Below are 14,305 nucleotides of genomic sequence, written 5' to 3'. Positions count from 1 at the left end.
TTTCCTATTGGGATGAGGGCCCCCTTCCTCCCTGAGCAATGGGAAGCTAACGTCACGTTGGGAAGCTCGGCACACAGGGTTGTTAAAAGCTGTACATGTAAGGAAATGCTTGTCAGTGGGCACTCAGCAAACATCAAGCACATCTCCACAAAGCCCGGCAGAGTCTCTGGAGAAGGAAAAGTCCTGCCACTCCTTCTGCTCTCTTCCGTCTTTCCAACTGCGAACTGCCTAACGTAAGCTGCCCTGGCGGTTGGATTCAGACCACAGACCACTCACTCCAGGCTCGTGCCTCTCAGTCAGGAGCCTCCATCCTTGGAGAATCAGGCTAGGATTTTCCCCCCTGGAGTTTGACCCATTTGAGTCCTCACAGGTGCCTAGACAAAAGGAAAGTGGTTACACTGTTAGTCCATATTCTATATGCCATAGAAAGCAAGCCCAGTTTCATTAGTTAATGTTTATGCATCACCTAGGACTGTGCCAAACACTTTACAGATGTTAGCTATTGAACCCCAAGACGTAACTGGCAGACACTCTCTCCTTGACCACACAAATTAGGCTCCTGTCGGCCGTCTGCTGAACCGGGTGTCACCCTCGGGGTTTCAGTCCATCCTTGCTGAATTCACATTTAGCAAGACTCCTGCTAAGTCAGTTTAGGGAGAACTGCCCACCCTTGATATCTGTTCACCATTGATATCTGATCGAATTCCTTGTCCTCCTCCCACCCTTGATGTCTCATCGCCCTGACTTGCCTTTCACAGGAGCCCTGTTAAGTTGGTTTATCAAGACTACCCTTGCCTTTTGCCTCCCCCTAATAATGTTCCCTTCACTAGCACCTCGCCTTGCACTTCGGCAATGAATCCCCAGCTGTCTTTGCTGTATGCAGAGCTGAGCCGCATCTCTCTCGCCTAGTGTGACACCCTTATTGCAATAATCCTGAGCGAAGTCTTCCTTACCATTTTAACAACAGTTAAAATAACTTTTGTCTTGCATGACAGGTACCACTATCATTCCCACTTAACAAATAAGAAACTGAGGCACACTAGAGATCTCTGTTATTTGGCCAGCATATATCAGTGACAAGATTCGAAGGCAGAGAGTCTGACCAAAAATCCACGCACTCAACTATTTCCCTTAACTGCCAATATGCTACAAAGTCACTCTCATCCCTTTGCTAGTGATAACACTGGTTTTTTGTTGTTGTTGTTGTTGTTTTGGGGTTTTTGTTTTGGTAGAAAGAGGAAGAGGAGAAATGCTGGGAGAAAGGAAGGGGACACGAAGGGTTGGGAGGAGAGAGGCGGAGGGAGAGGCGGTGAGGAGGAGGAAGGAGAGGAAGAGGAGGTGGTAGAGGTGTGAAAGAGGAGGAGGGGGGAGGGAGAGAGGAGGAGGAGCAATGACACTGTTTTTTAAGGGCCAACAAATTAATTCATACTAGAAAATTGTGGATGGTCCCATCATCTACAGACCAGCTAAAAAATAAAATGACAAGAGATCCTGCCCTCTCAGTCTTGTTTTCCTGAAGGAATCCCAGAAATGGACCAGCTGAATGCCTCACTCCTTGGCCAGTTTTCCTGTAGTTGGAAATATCCAGCCTTCATAGCACAATTCACTGAATACTGTCCATTTACAAGATGCAATACTAGGCACCAAAAGAAACACGGACACCTAAGATCGTCTGGTTATAATCTAAATCCCCGTGCCATGATCATGAAATATCCTAGCAGGGCAAAGAATCTAACTGAGCAAGACAATAGAATCATTTAACTTTCTCTTTCCTATAATTATCACTTCAGTTCCTTCCCAGGGACTGGAGAAAAAAATGCAGCTATCATGCAAGCTGGTGTTCTCCAGACCAGTGCTTTTGATACCCCGATAGAAGGTCAGTGGTCCACAGAGAAAGGACACAGGTTGTATCATTTCAAGAGCCATAGTAGGGCTTTCTGCTCACCATCAGCTCCAAGCCACCAGCCTCTATTTATCTGATAACCCAGGTGTGTGTAGATCTAAGGCATTGATGCCAGGCCAGAATGTTCTCCTTTGAATTAAAAATCATTTCAGATTCCGTTCCTAAGCCAGTATAGCCTGGGGCCTCTAAAAGGACAGCTGGAAGAAACTGCTCACCTCCTGGGGCTTTTTTGGCACATCACTCAGAATGAGGGCACAGCCCTGCCGGTCTCCAGCTCACCCTCTGGTGGGAAGTTGCTTCCTGTAGTCAGCTGTAGGACAAAAGCCAGCCACACCATCAGAAACCACGAAGGGGCCAAAAGGCAGGCAGCCATCCGCTCAGATCGGATTCATTTCAGTATCTCTGCTTCCCAGTGCTGCTCCCTCTCCGTCCTGTTATATTCCGGAGCCTATTTCCCCAGCTTTCTGAAATGTGTCCATTTCATCATGCCTCCATGGTTTGCGTATCTTCTTACCTGTTAGCTTATCTTTGAACAGGGGTATATTAGAGCTTTCTTAAAATGGGGTCTCCAAGTTCCGAACTTGTCTGTTCATGCATGCACCAAATATTTATTGGAATCTATTAGATGTCCGACTGCAAAAGGTCGTTGGAAGATACAAACAAATAAGATACCGCCCTTGTATTTAAGAAAGTCAGGGTCAAGTAACGGAGACAAATGTGTGAATCCACCATTGCAATGGACACAATGAAGTTTGTTCAAATCTCAGAAAGAGCACAGAGGAAGATGACATTAGGAGAAACAGAGACATTTACACAGAGGTGGAGGCAAAGGGAATAAATGTGCTTGATCTTAATGTCCAGAGAGGTGGGGAGGGGGATTCCAGTAGGAGGCACTGGCACAATCAGAAACAAAAGGATGTGAAAGAGCCGGCTGAGTTTAGGAAATCCATAAGCTCTTCGCTGTCACAGTGTGGCAAGTATGTTATGAAGCACAAAAGAAGAAGATAGAGGAGGGGCCAGATTTTGGAAGGCCTTTAGTGACCCACTGGGGACTCTATTTTTCAATATTAATAGGCAAAAATATTTAACATGTACAATAGACAAGGCCCTGCACAATGCACTCCACATGTATGACCTCATCTAGTCCTTATCAGGTCCCGGTGAGATAGGTCTTAGGTTGAACCATAAGCAGCTTACCAATACTGCACCAGTTGACCTAAGGATGTGGAAATCTCATGGCTCAACCTAATACTGTGATTATTATCACCATTTAAAAAACAGGGAAATTAAGGCATCTTACTTTCTTGCCCAAGGTCACATGGCTATAAAGTAGAGGGGAAAAGATTCAAACTCAGGCAGTCTGACAAGTGGTGTCAGATGAGGGGTAAGACTTGAGATAAGGGACTAAAAGACCTTGAGAGAGAGAGAGAGAGAGAGAGAGAGAGAGAGAGAGAGAGAGAGAACTATGTGGGTACACACAGAGCATTCTGAGAAGAGGTACAGAAAATACAAATTCCCTGAAGCAAGAATATTCCTGGTATGTTCTAGAAACACAAGGAGGCCAGCGTGGTTGGAGTGAAGAGACGGGCAAGGAGGGAAGTGTAGGATAGGACGTCTGGAATGTAACCTGGAGCAAGATCGTGTTGGGCTTTCTAGTCCAGTGAGGACTCCGGCTTTTACTCTGAATGAGAGAAATCCACGTGACATATTTGAACAGGATCATGTTGGCTGCTGGCTGAGAACAGACTGCAGAGGGGCAAAAGCAAGAAGGTCAGTTAAGAGGCAAAAGATGGTAATGGTTTGGACCAAGTTGGTGGCAGCTGAGGGGGAGGACCCATCGGAATGTGGAAAAAGAGGAGACAGGATAGTACCGAGATTTTAGAAGAATGTCAATACATTAACCAGGGTGAGGAAGTTGCTGGTAGAGTTGGTTACAGGAGATTATCAGAAGGTCAGGTGTGGAAATGTCAACTTTGAGGTGCTCATTGGCCCAACTAGAGTCGTCAAGTAGGCAGTTGGATATGTGCACCTAGTTTAGGGGAGAGGTCCAAGCTGGAGGATATATTTGGGAGCCATCAGGAGTTAAAACCATGCAACTGAAGAAGACCCTCTAGGGTAGTGGTTCTCAACCTGTGGGTCGCGACCCCTTTGGGGGGTTGAACAACCCTTTCACAGGGGTCGCCTAAGACATACAGTAGTAAAATTACAGTTATGAAGTAGCAACGAAAATAATTGTATGGTTGGGGGTCACCACAACATGAGGAACTGCATTAAAGGGTCGTGGCGTTAGGAAGGTTGAGAACCACTGCTCTAGGGAGTGAGTGTGAACAGAAAAGAGAAATGGTCCAGGAGCAGTTCACAGTGCACTTCCAGTATTGAGAGATCAGGAAGCTGGGAAGGAACCTGAGGGGAGTGATCAGAGATGTGAGAACCAGAGACGAGTGTTGGTTTCAGCAGCGAGATCGGGAAGAAGGTGAGAGCAGAACGTGCTCCATCTTCTCAGACCACGTCCTTGTTCCCACTGCCCCGGTTCCCAGCGCCACCTGTCCCACAGGTCTCAGTCAGACTCAGTGTCTGCACCACCAGGGCAGTTCATTGCCAGTGATCGCTGAGCTATTCCAACATCAGAATGTTTTCACTGAGTTACTAAGAAAGCATCATTGTCTGAATTATGCAACTGCACACTCTGTAATCAGAATAATTTCATGTATTTTTTTATTTCTGGCCAGTTACTGTGAAAATAACTAAATTTCTGAAAATTCTGATACTATTCATGTAATTTCTAAAATTATCCATTTAGAATCATCCACAAAAATACTAATGTTTTGCCCTGGACAGGTTGCTCAGTTGTTTGGAGCATCATCCTATACACCAAAACGTTATAGGTTTGACTCCCTGTTAAGACATATACCTACGTTGCTGGTTCAATCCCCAGTCAGGGTGCATATAGGGGGCAACTGATCAATGTTTCTCTCTCTCTGTCCTCCTTCCTCTCTCTCTAAAAATCAATAAAAACATATGCTCAAGTGAGGATTAAAAAAAAAAAAAAAAAAAGAATTGCCCTGATTGGTTTGACTCAGCAGCTAGAGCTTCAGCCTGTGGACCATAGGGTCATGGGTTTAATTCTTAGTCAAGGGCATGTACCTGGGTTATAGGTTCAATCCCCATCCCAGGTCGGGGTCATTTGGGAGGGAACCAATCACTGTGTCTCTTCTCTTTCTCTTTCTCTCTCCTCCTCCTCCTCCTCCTCCTCCTCCTCCTCCCCCTCCTCCTCCTCCTCCTCCCCTCCCTCCTTCCCTTCCACTCTCTCCAAAAAGCAATGGAAAAATATCCTCAGGTGAAGATTAAAAATTATGTTTTTCTGCTGGAAACTCCAGAAGAATTGGTGTTTGCACCTCCCCAAGTCAATCTTACCCTCTTCGATACATCCGCAAGCCAGGGAACTAACAAGGCTGGTAGCTCCCAAGCACCTGTGAAACTCCCCTATTAAACGTTGATACAAATGCAAACATTCATCAACAGGACTTCAAATAGCAGCTCCCCTCCCCCCAAACCCGAAGACCATCATATAATCAATGGCAAAATTCCATTTCTAAAATTTGCTCCTTGCCGTCCAGATTTTATTGAAAGGTTTCTATCCCGTAGGAAAATTGCTTCCTTGATACACAGGGCACTTTCATGATCCTCACTTCACTTACACACACAGTTTAATTTCCTCTCCCATTTATAATATTGTGCACTAAGCAGCATTTTCTCTTCCGAATCTGTTGTAAAAGAAATTATGACATTTCACCGAACACAGAGTCAAACATCTATATGAACACACAGATACGGGGTAATACAAGCATGAATGAGTTCCATATGTTTTTCGAAAAAATAAGGTTCTACTAGAGCAAGAGGGCAACCAGTGTTAATCACACACACATGCATTTTACTTAATAGTCTGTCAGTGGCTTTGATTTCTGAGAAAATTAACATTTCAGTTTATGTAAATAAGCCGTGCCTTTGAAAGAAACAGAAGGGAAAATGATATTTTATTCTTTCCTGCAACAGAACTTCCTCCTGGTTTGTATGCACCAGCTGACGTCAAGGGAAAATCTTCTCCTGCCTTCCAACACTCACCTTCCCTTGACCTTGATTAATATCTGGAGCAGCTAACACACCGCGTTCGGCCCCGTCCAGGTCTTACCCATACCGAAGGGAGTCGGAGAGCATTTCTGCACAACACAATGTGTCTTTGCCATCATTTGAAGTGAATACACAATGAGAGCTGCCACAGCTCCGCTCCAGCAGACGGCTCTTTCCCTGCCAACCCCTAGAAAATACAGAGATGCTGGGGTTGTATTTGATCTTCCAGAGGCTCTAATGCAGCATCGTGTAATTTCATGGCCCTTTACATGTGTTAACGTATGTGTTACACTTTCAAATAGGAGCACGTGGGCAAATCTGCCCCTGCCCTCCAAGACCAAGGGGAAAAAAGACTCTGATGATTCTCTGGCACTGCCCTGACGTGGCTTGATCGTCCCCACCGTGAGCTTCAGGAGAGCACAGAGCTCAAAGAATTCATCTCTGTTGTCAGCCTTTTACCCAGAAAACAGACTCCGGGACAGAATCCAAATCACTTCCTTCTGAGAAATCAGGGATGCTTGTGATACATCATTTCAGGAAGAAAAACTTCTGAGGTAGTTTTTTAAGGAAAACTATGTCTATGTCTCCAGCAGCTATTTAGTTGGAAGTCTTTTGATGTGGGATGTTGACCCCAGTCAGTATTGCCAGAGGAATCATTTCAGTGAACTCCAGGTCCCGACGGAGCCCCACAACGTGGCTCCAACCACGGCCTTCCTCAGACAGAGGACAGCTTTGGGACGTGCACAGGCCGGGAGAATCCTGACACCTGGCTCTGCAGCGCCCTACCTGACCAGGTGTGTGACCAACAAGAGTCACTGATCCTCCACTAAACTGCACTTTCCTTATTCGAAAACGAGGTTATTAGTCCAGGTCAGACAATCCATCCCAACATTCAAAAACAAGGGGCAGATTAAGTAAGCCATGGCACATCTAATATATGATTACTCTGGAGTCAGGGTGAAGAATAAGGGAGCTCTCTGGGTATGGGCAGAGTTCTAAGATACACTAACATACTGTAAAAAAATAAAGAGCAAAGCACAGACTCAAAACCTACAAGAAATTCTCATTTTATAGAAAAAGCATATTATTCCATGTAGAAAACTAAACTATAAACTCATCATATATTTCTGTATAAATATATATGTATATAGATAGATACATACATACATAGATACATGGACAGATAGGGGTATAGATAGGTAGATATAGATTAGATATAGATATAATACAGATACAGATAGATATATAGATATAGACAGATATATGAATGTGTGACACATTTGCCCATGCTTAGAGATATGTTTAAAAGTATGTTCATCATATTGATAACAATAATTATCTCCAAGGAGGGGAGCATGATTGGGGTTGATTAAAGAGAGGAAGTTTCTCTTTATCCTGTATTCTTTGACATACTGGATTTTTTTACAATAAAAATGCATTCACATATTACTTTCATAACTTAAAAATAAATAAGCTTAAGTTTATGTATTCATTTGCTTATTTATTCACCTAAGATTGAACAAGTGCTATGGTAGACAGTTACTCCTCCAGTATCCATTCCTCCCTTCCTCCTTGATCACAGGACCCTGGTTTTTAGAGATACAATGTTCCAAGTTGAACATTTGCTTTCCCCACCTCCCCTCCAGCTTCAATTAGGATGCATTCTTGACAATGAGACATGAATGGAAGTGCTAGGGGGGAGGTAGGAGGTGATACCTCTTCTCCCTGCCCTGAAGGGACATGATCTCTGGAGCTACAGCAGCCATCTTGCCAATATGAGGTGTCACGTATGAGGGAAAGGCTAAGAGGATGGCAGAGAGGCCAGATGTTGTTTAGCCACTAATCCAACAGCACCAGTTGCCTACCTTCAGACATTTTGTTTTATTAAGAAATATAAACCCCTATTAGTTTAAGCCATAGTAAGTTGAGTTTTTTTGTTATCAACAGCTAAATGCATTCCTAATCGACACAAGTGTCTATGATGTTACTGAGCAAAATTTTACGAGAGAGAGGGGGCATTATCAGCAGCATTAAGTGCCTGAGATTATGGTAGATGGTGAAATCCAGAATACAAATAAGAACAGGGATGAAATTGGAGTGCCCCAATTTCTTCACAGGGGTTTTGAGTCAATTAAATAAGATTCTATGCATAAAAGATATAGAATATAGGGGTAACAGTGTAGAAATATAAGGGCTGATTTTTTTGACATGTGTGGTCAGAGTTTGCTATGAATAGTAGCTAAAATTTCACAGCACAGGGTATGAAATCTTGGTACACCACACACATGAGCTATCAGCCTTGGGGAAATTATTTAATTTTTTCTGTACCTCAGTTTCCTAATTTGTAAACTGGGATCATAATAATAATTACCCCCATAGGATTATCTCAAGGATTAAATAAAATAATATTTTAGAGAGTTTAGCACAGAGGTTGGCACACGGGGATCCTCAGGACGAGTCAGTCATCATTATTATAAGATGACCTAAAGGACACCCAAAGGCCCCTAGGTACATGGCCTCCGTGCTAATCAGAGAAAGTCCCACAATAATTACTGTCTGACTTAAGGCCGCAGAGATCACTGTTATAAAAGAAATGTAGAGCTCACCTGAGGAAGGTTAAACCTTAATATTCCCGAAATATTTATAGGGCAGCTATGACAAGTTATCAAGGCACTGAGGGGGACAGAAAGAGGTATGCTACGTGCTCTCAGGGAACTTGAATACCTAAGACAGAAACACGAGGAAAGGGAACAAATCTAGGAGAGAAATAACGGCTCAATGATGCACAAGAAGTGCCACAAACTAGTGTATGATCAATTGTCAAACAGTTATGCAGAGAAGCATTAGCTCCATACAGAGCCCAGAGAGACAGCTGCGGGGGACAGTCCAGGACTGCTCCCCAAAGAAAAGGAATCTGCACCAAGGAGGGGGTGGTTTTTGATGAGCAGGGCGGAACGGAGGGGCATGCCAGGAAGAGGGTGATCCGTGGGATGAAAACAAGAAACCCCTGAGCACATTTGGGAGTGATGGGTGCGGAGACCATGAGCGTGGGAGTGGGTCTCACCAAAGCGAAGGGGATCAGCAAGGGCCATGCGATATCCTTAGAGAGAGGGAGCGTGGGTAGCTGGGAGTCTGAATATGAAAGACTTAAGATAGACAGAGAAGCTCAAAACGCAGCAAAAGTGACCAGAGCCTTGTGTTGACACCTGCTGGGAAGCGACAAGCAGGATCCCAGGGCTCAGAGAGTGAGCAAGGGGAGACACTCCACTGGGACCTGCGGCAGTGACCCAAATGACAGATCACGTGAGAGCCTGAACTGCGATGGTCAGTGGGAGCGGTCAGTGGGAGCAATCAGTGAACCCCCAAACAATGGCAAGTCTTTCTGCTTCTGTTTCTATTGATTTTCACCTCCATGCACACTGTAGACATTATCAGATTAGTTCCTGTAGGAAGTGGGGCCCAAGGGGGAAGCCCAGGGCAGGTAAGTTTGAAGGAAGCGAAGGAGAAGAGAAAGCGTAGGAGCCAGGACACTGCCTCGGCATGCAGGTGGAAGACTGCATGCAACCCAAGGTATGCCTGCGAGCACTGAGCTCCTAAGAGGACAGAGAGGGAAGAGGAGAAAGGAAGACAGCGGAGGAGAAAAGGATCTGGTAAGAGAGATCTGACCCATCATGACAAATGGAGAGTCTGAGCTCAGCTGAACTCAAGTCAGTCCAATCTCTCCAAGACTGAGACAGCTCCTGTGTGCCCAGCCCCAGTGCTCAGGGAGGTTCGTCTGCCAGCAGGTCTGCCAGCAGGTCTCAGAGCTGTGCTCAGACACCTACACTGCAGAGCCCAGTGACCGCTGCCCTAGAGAGCAGCCTCACGTTCCGTGAGCTCCGCCGAAGAAAAGGCTTCCCCTGGGTGGGCTGGAAGAGGCCGACTTTGGAAACCGGTGGGCTCTTAGAGAAGGGAGAAGAGCTCTAGAGGAAAAGAACCTCAGAATCTAGTTCCAATTGCAAGAGAAGACTTGTGCTTGCCTGGAAGCAAAACAGTCCCGTTTCTCTGTAGTAAAGACAACAATGAGACATAATACAACGGTGAACCAATTGAAGACGGCTGAGAACGCCATGTGACGTGTCTGTCGCATGGAGAGTCGGTCGAGGAGTGGAAGGGTGGGCAGCTGTACATTTGGAGAGTAAATCTGACATGAGTGGGACAGCATGGAGGAGAAAGGTGTTACAATAGAACAGGTAATGGCAGCTGTAATGGAACAGAGGAAGCAGGTGTGAGCGACATCTGGGAAGAAGACTCTGTAAGGCCAGAGGACTGCTTGAACACCATGTGAGAAGGGGGAAAGGTGTAAAAGTCAGTCTAAGGTGTACAGTTTAGGTGACCAGGAGAGAGGAGATCATTTGTTTGCTCACGTTGGGTTTGAGAGGCCCATAGGCTGTCCAAGTGGGCAGTACCACAGTCAGAGGTATGCCTGACTCCATGGGGAAAGGGGTACAGAACATTCCATTTGTGGAGTGGAAGAGTAGTGTAGGAGAATCAGGCAAGAGTCTACTGAATCAAGTCCTTCTGAATATAGAAAACGCCCTTTGGGAAACTACATAGGTGTCATGGGAAGGTCAGGACTATATAAAACATGAGAAAGACTAAGAATTAATCACTCAAGAACCGGAGAGGGTTGACTTAGAAGAACTGGAAGAAGCAGGGCAATTGATTGGCTCAGCATGACTTTTGTCAATGTCCTTGCAACAGATTAGTCAAGAGTCAGGGTTGGAGCCCTGGCCAGTTAGGCTCAGCAGTTAGAGCATCGGCCCGTGAACCAATGAGTCACAGGTTCGATTCCGGTCAAGGGCATGTACTTTAGTTGCAGTTCGTCCCCGGCCCTGGTCAGGGTCATGCGGGAGGCAACCAGTTGATGTGTCTCTCTCATATCAATGTGTCTCTCTCCCCCACACATATACTCTATCTGAAGATAAATGAAAAAATATCCTCAGGTGAGGATTTAAAAAAAAGAGTCAAAGTTGGAGAGTCAGCCAAGTTCCATGCCAAAGATCAGGCCAAAAGTGGGTCTGCGAGGGTGATTTGAAGAAGCAGGCGTGTCTCCACCGGAACTAATGCTCTAACCTGTGAAGTCGGTCCAAACCTTGCACAGCTTATGTGCTGACTTCTGCCTCTGCACCACTTGTTCTGGTGACAAGTGGGCATCCACAAAGGCAGAGGGAAAGTGCAGGGTAAGAGTGAAGCTCGGTGCACGGAGCACGGTGCACGGAGCACGGTGCACAGAGCACGGTGCACAGAGCTCGGTGCACACTTCGCCAGCACTCACTGCGTGCTCGTCCCCGCTGGGCTCCAGGAATCGAAGTCGGACGAGACCCCGTGTGTTCCGACCACCGGCAGCTGCCTAACAAACCCCCTACCCCGTGTGGCTCACAGCCACCCCCATTCTGTTGTGCTCCTGATGCCGGTCAAGAATTCCGTGAGCGCACAGAGGAGCATCTCTACCAGCTGGAGAGGCCTGCGATAGCCCGACTGGGGCCGTGTGTCTGTGGATGGTTCCCGGTTCTCCCCCAGATCCCCCAGCTTCGGGTGGCTCCTCAGGTGGTCTCAGGGCTGTTAGACATCCCCCACGACCAGCAGGGAACCAGGAAAAGCAGAACCTGTTCGTCCTCTTGAAGACCAGGTTCCAAATGGACAGAGCATCGCTTCCTCCATATTTTATTGGTCAAAGCAGTGGCATCTGAGTGAGGGCGGGAAGGAACTGATGGCGGGTTGTGGACAAGCTATCACCCAGAGCCTGCCTGTGAGGAGAGGGTCAGTGTGCGAGTTCTGGGAGAGCAAGTCCCCATCTGTCTGGTCCCTGCTGCAACCCCAGTTCCATTTCCTGACTCCTAACACACAGTAAATATTGATTAGAGTAGTGAAGAAAGCGTGTCCGACAAGCCTCCATCCCAGATGTATCCCTCAGCAAAATATGCGTGTGCCCATAGAGAGACGTCATTTCAAGGAACACTAAGGAAATTTGGGGAGAAAAACTGGCCTCAATTCTCTAGTTTGGTATTTATCAGAAAATTATCTAATTTCCACATCATGTGGTTAGACATGATCTTTTTTTTTTTTTTAATCCTCATCCGAGGATATTTTTTCCATTTTTTGTTCAGATAGAGTGGGAGGGAGAGAGGAAGAGAGAGAGAGAGAGAAACATCGATGTGAAAGGGACACATCGAGTGGTTGCCACCCACATGACCATCCAGGGCCGGGGACAAACTGCAACCGAGGTACGTGCCCTTAGCGGGAACCGAACCCGGGTCTCTCCGGACCGCAGGCCGACGCTCTAACCGCTGAGCCAAACTGGCCAGGGCTAGACATGATCTTGACAACCACCTACAATTCTTCCACTACAACGCAGTCCCTAAGATATAAAACAAAAGTGCTATTTCCGTCCTGGCCAGTTTGGCTCAGTGGTTAGAACGTCGGCCTGCGGTCCTGAGAGACCCGGGTTCGGTTCCCGCGAGGGGCGCGTACCTCGGTTGCAGTTTGTCCCTGGCCCTGGTCGGTCGTGCGGGTGGCAGCCACTCGATGTGTCCCTTCACGTCGATGTTTCTCTCTCTCTCTCTGTTCCTCTCTCTCCCTTCCACTCTCCCTGAACAGAAAGATGGAAAAATGTCCTCGGGTGAGGATTAAAAAAAAAAGTGCTATTTCCATTAATTTCACAATAGTCCTGACAGGGCTCATGTCCCTTCATGTTGAGATGAACTGGGCGGTGCACCAACAGGGTTCCCTTCATCGCTCTCACCCCCAAGATGCGGACAGAGCCAGCCCCGAACAGACAGAAGTGTGCTTCCTTATACCCGTGTCCCCCCGGCCTTGTCGGCCTTCCTGAGCCAGAGGGGCCTCTCAAGCAGAAGACCCCAGGCCCCATGTCCCCACTTCCTGTTGTAGGAAGGAGACAGAACGTCAAGGAAAAGCAAACTTTCAGCCTTCCAGCGCGATCCCGCCCTGCCTTCACAGTGTCCTCCCTCAGGCCTGGGGTTGTCTGCGGGGGATGCTCTGGGTGGCCTGATCATGTCTTTAGGACATCTGCAATGTCCTTAATGCACGTCACGATCTCTTAAAAATAATAAAAGCCAACATCTATTGAATACTCAACACGGGTTTAACACTGTGCAAATCTGTGTACAGAAATGATCTTCCCAAAGCACTGTTTTTGTGCCCATTTTACAGTTGGGGAAACTGAGGTTTTAAATGAAGAAAGTTGCTCCACTCACAGAGCCAGTAGATGGGAGGGATATACTTGAACACAGGCAATCTGAATTCAGTGAGTCTCCTTTAACCATCTTCTCTAACCACAGTGCTGCCCCCCCTTCCTCCCGGAGGCAGGTGATACTGAATGGGGGGTGGTTGGGACCACCATCAAACACTATGGGCACTTGGACTAGGGCTGACATTCAGGATGCAGAGTTCATGATGAATCAGGCCCTGGGTCAGTGAGATCCCACAGTCTCCTGAGCCCCTCTGGCTTTCCCTGTGGTCTGGCCAACCCTCTCTGAGGTGGCACCACTAACATGTAAACCCTCTTTTTAGTTAAGAAGAGACATAATGATGTTCTTTACTGCTTCTGTGGAAGAACGCATTCCCCCCAGAAAGCGAACATCTACGCAAGAAGGGAAAATTCAGCTCCCTGCCAAAAAGTCCACCCTGGCTTCTTTTCCATCACTGCACTTGAACAAATCACCATAGGCTTTCCCTTTATACCCTGTCAGAAAGCCAAGAGTGGCATTTCACAGGACACGTTTACCCCCTAGCAATTTTTCTCCTCTACCACCATGTGCTTTCTTCTCATAAAGTCAGACCAGACAATGAAGCTATAAACCCAGCTGGTAAGATTGATGTCCTGGTTCTCCTCCCTCCCTCCGGTGGGTACGGCTCGGGAGCCGGCACTGCGAACAATAAACATTTAAATGAAAATGCTCCGCGATAGAGACATCACACTTTAATAACAACAACAAACCAGCCAAAAGCTTTAATTGATATAACAGAGGAGTGAATCTGAGCGAGCATATGGCGTATAAATAATGAACCGGACAAAACGGCAAGGAAAAATCTCGACCTCGGGTTTCTGGAAAGCTCGGCCTTATTGCTCGCCCACATCTGGAGCACATACAACCGGGAATGGGCTGTTTCTGTGAAATGTAACCAAACAAATCAACTGCTCTGCTCCTTATTTCAGACACTTTCGCTTTTACAATGAATGGGAAATCTGTGGCAATCACTGTGAGATCATTT

This window comes from Molossus molossus, unplaced genomic scaffold (assembly GCF_014108415.1).
Source record: "Molossus molossus isolate mMolMol1 unplaced genomic scaffold, mMolMol1.p scaffold_m16_p_11, whole genome shotgun sequence".
Lineage (NCBI taxonomy): Eukaryota > Metazoa > Chordata > Mammalia > Chiroptera > Molossidae > Molossus > Molossus molossus.
This window is presented reverse-complemented; position numbering follows the sequence as displayed.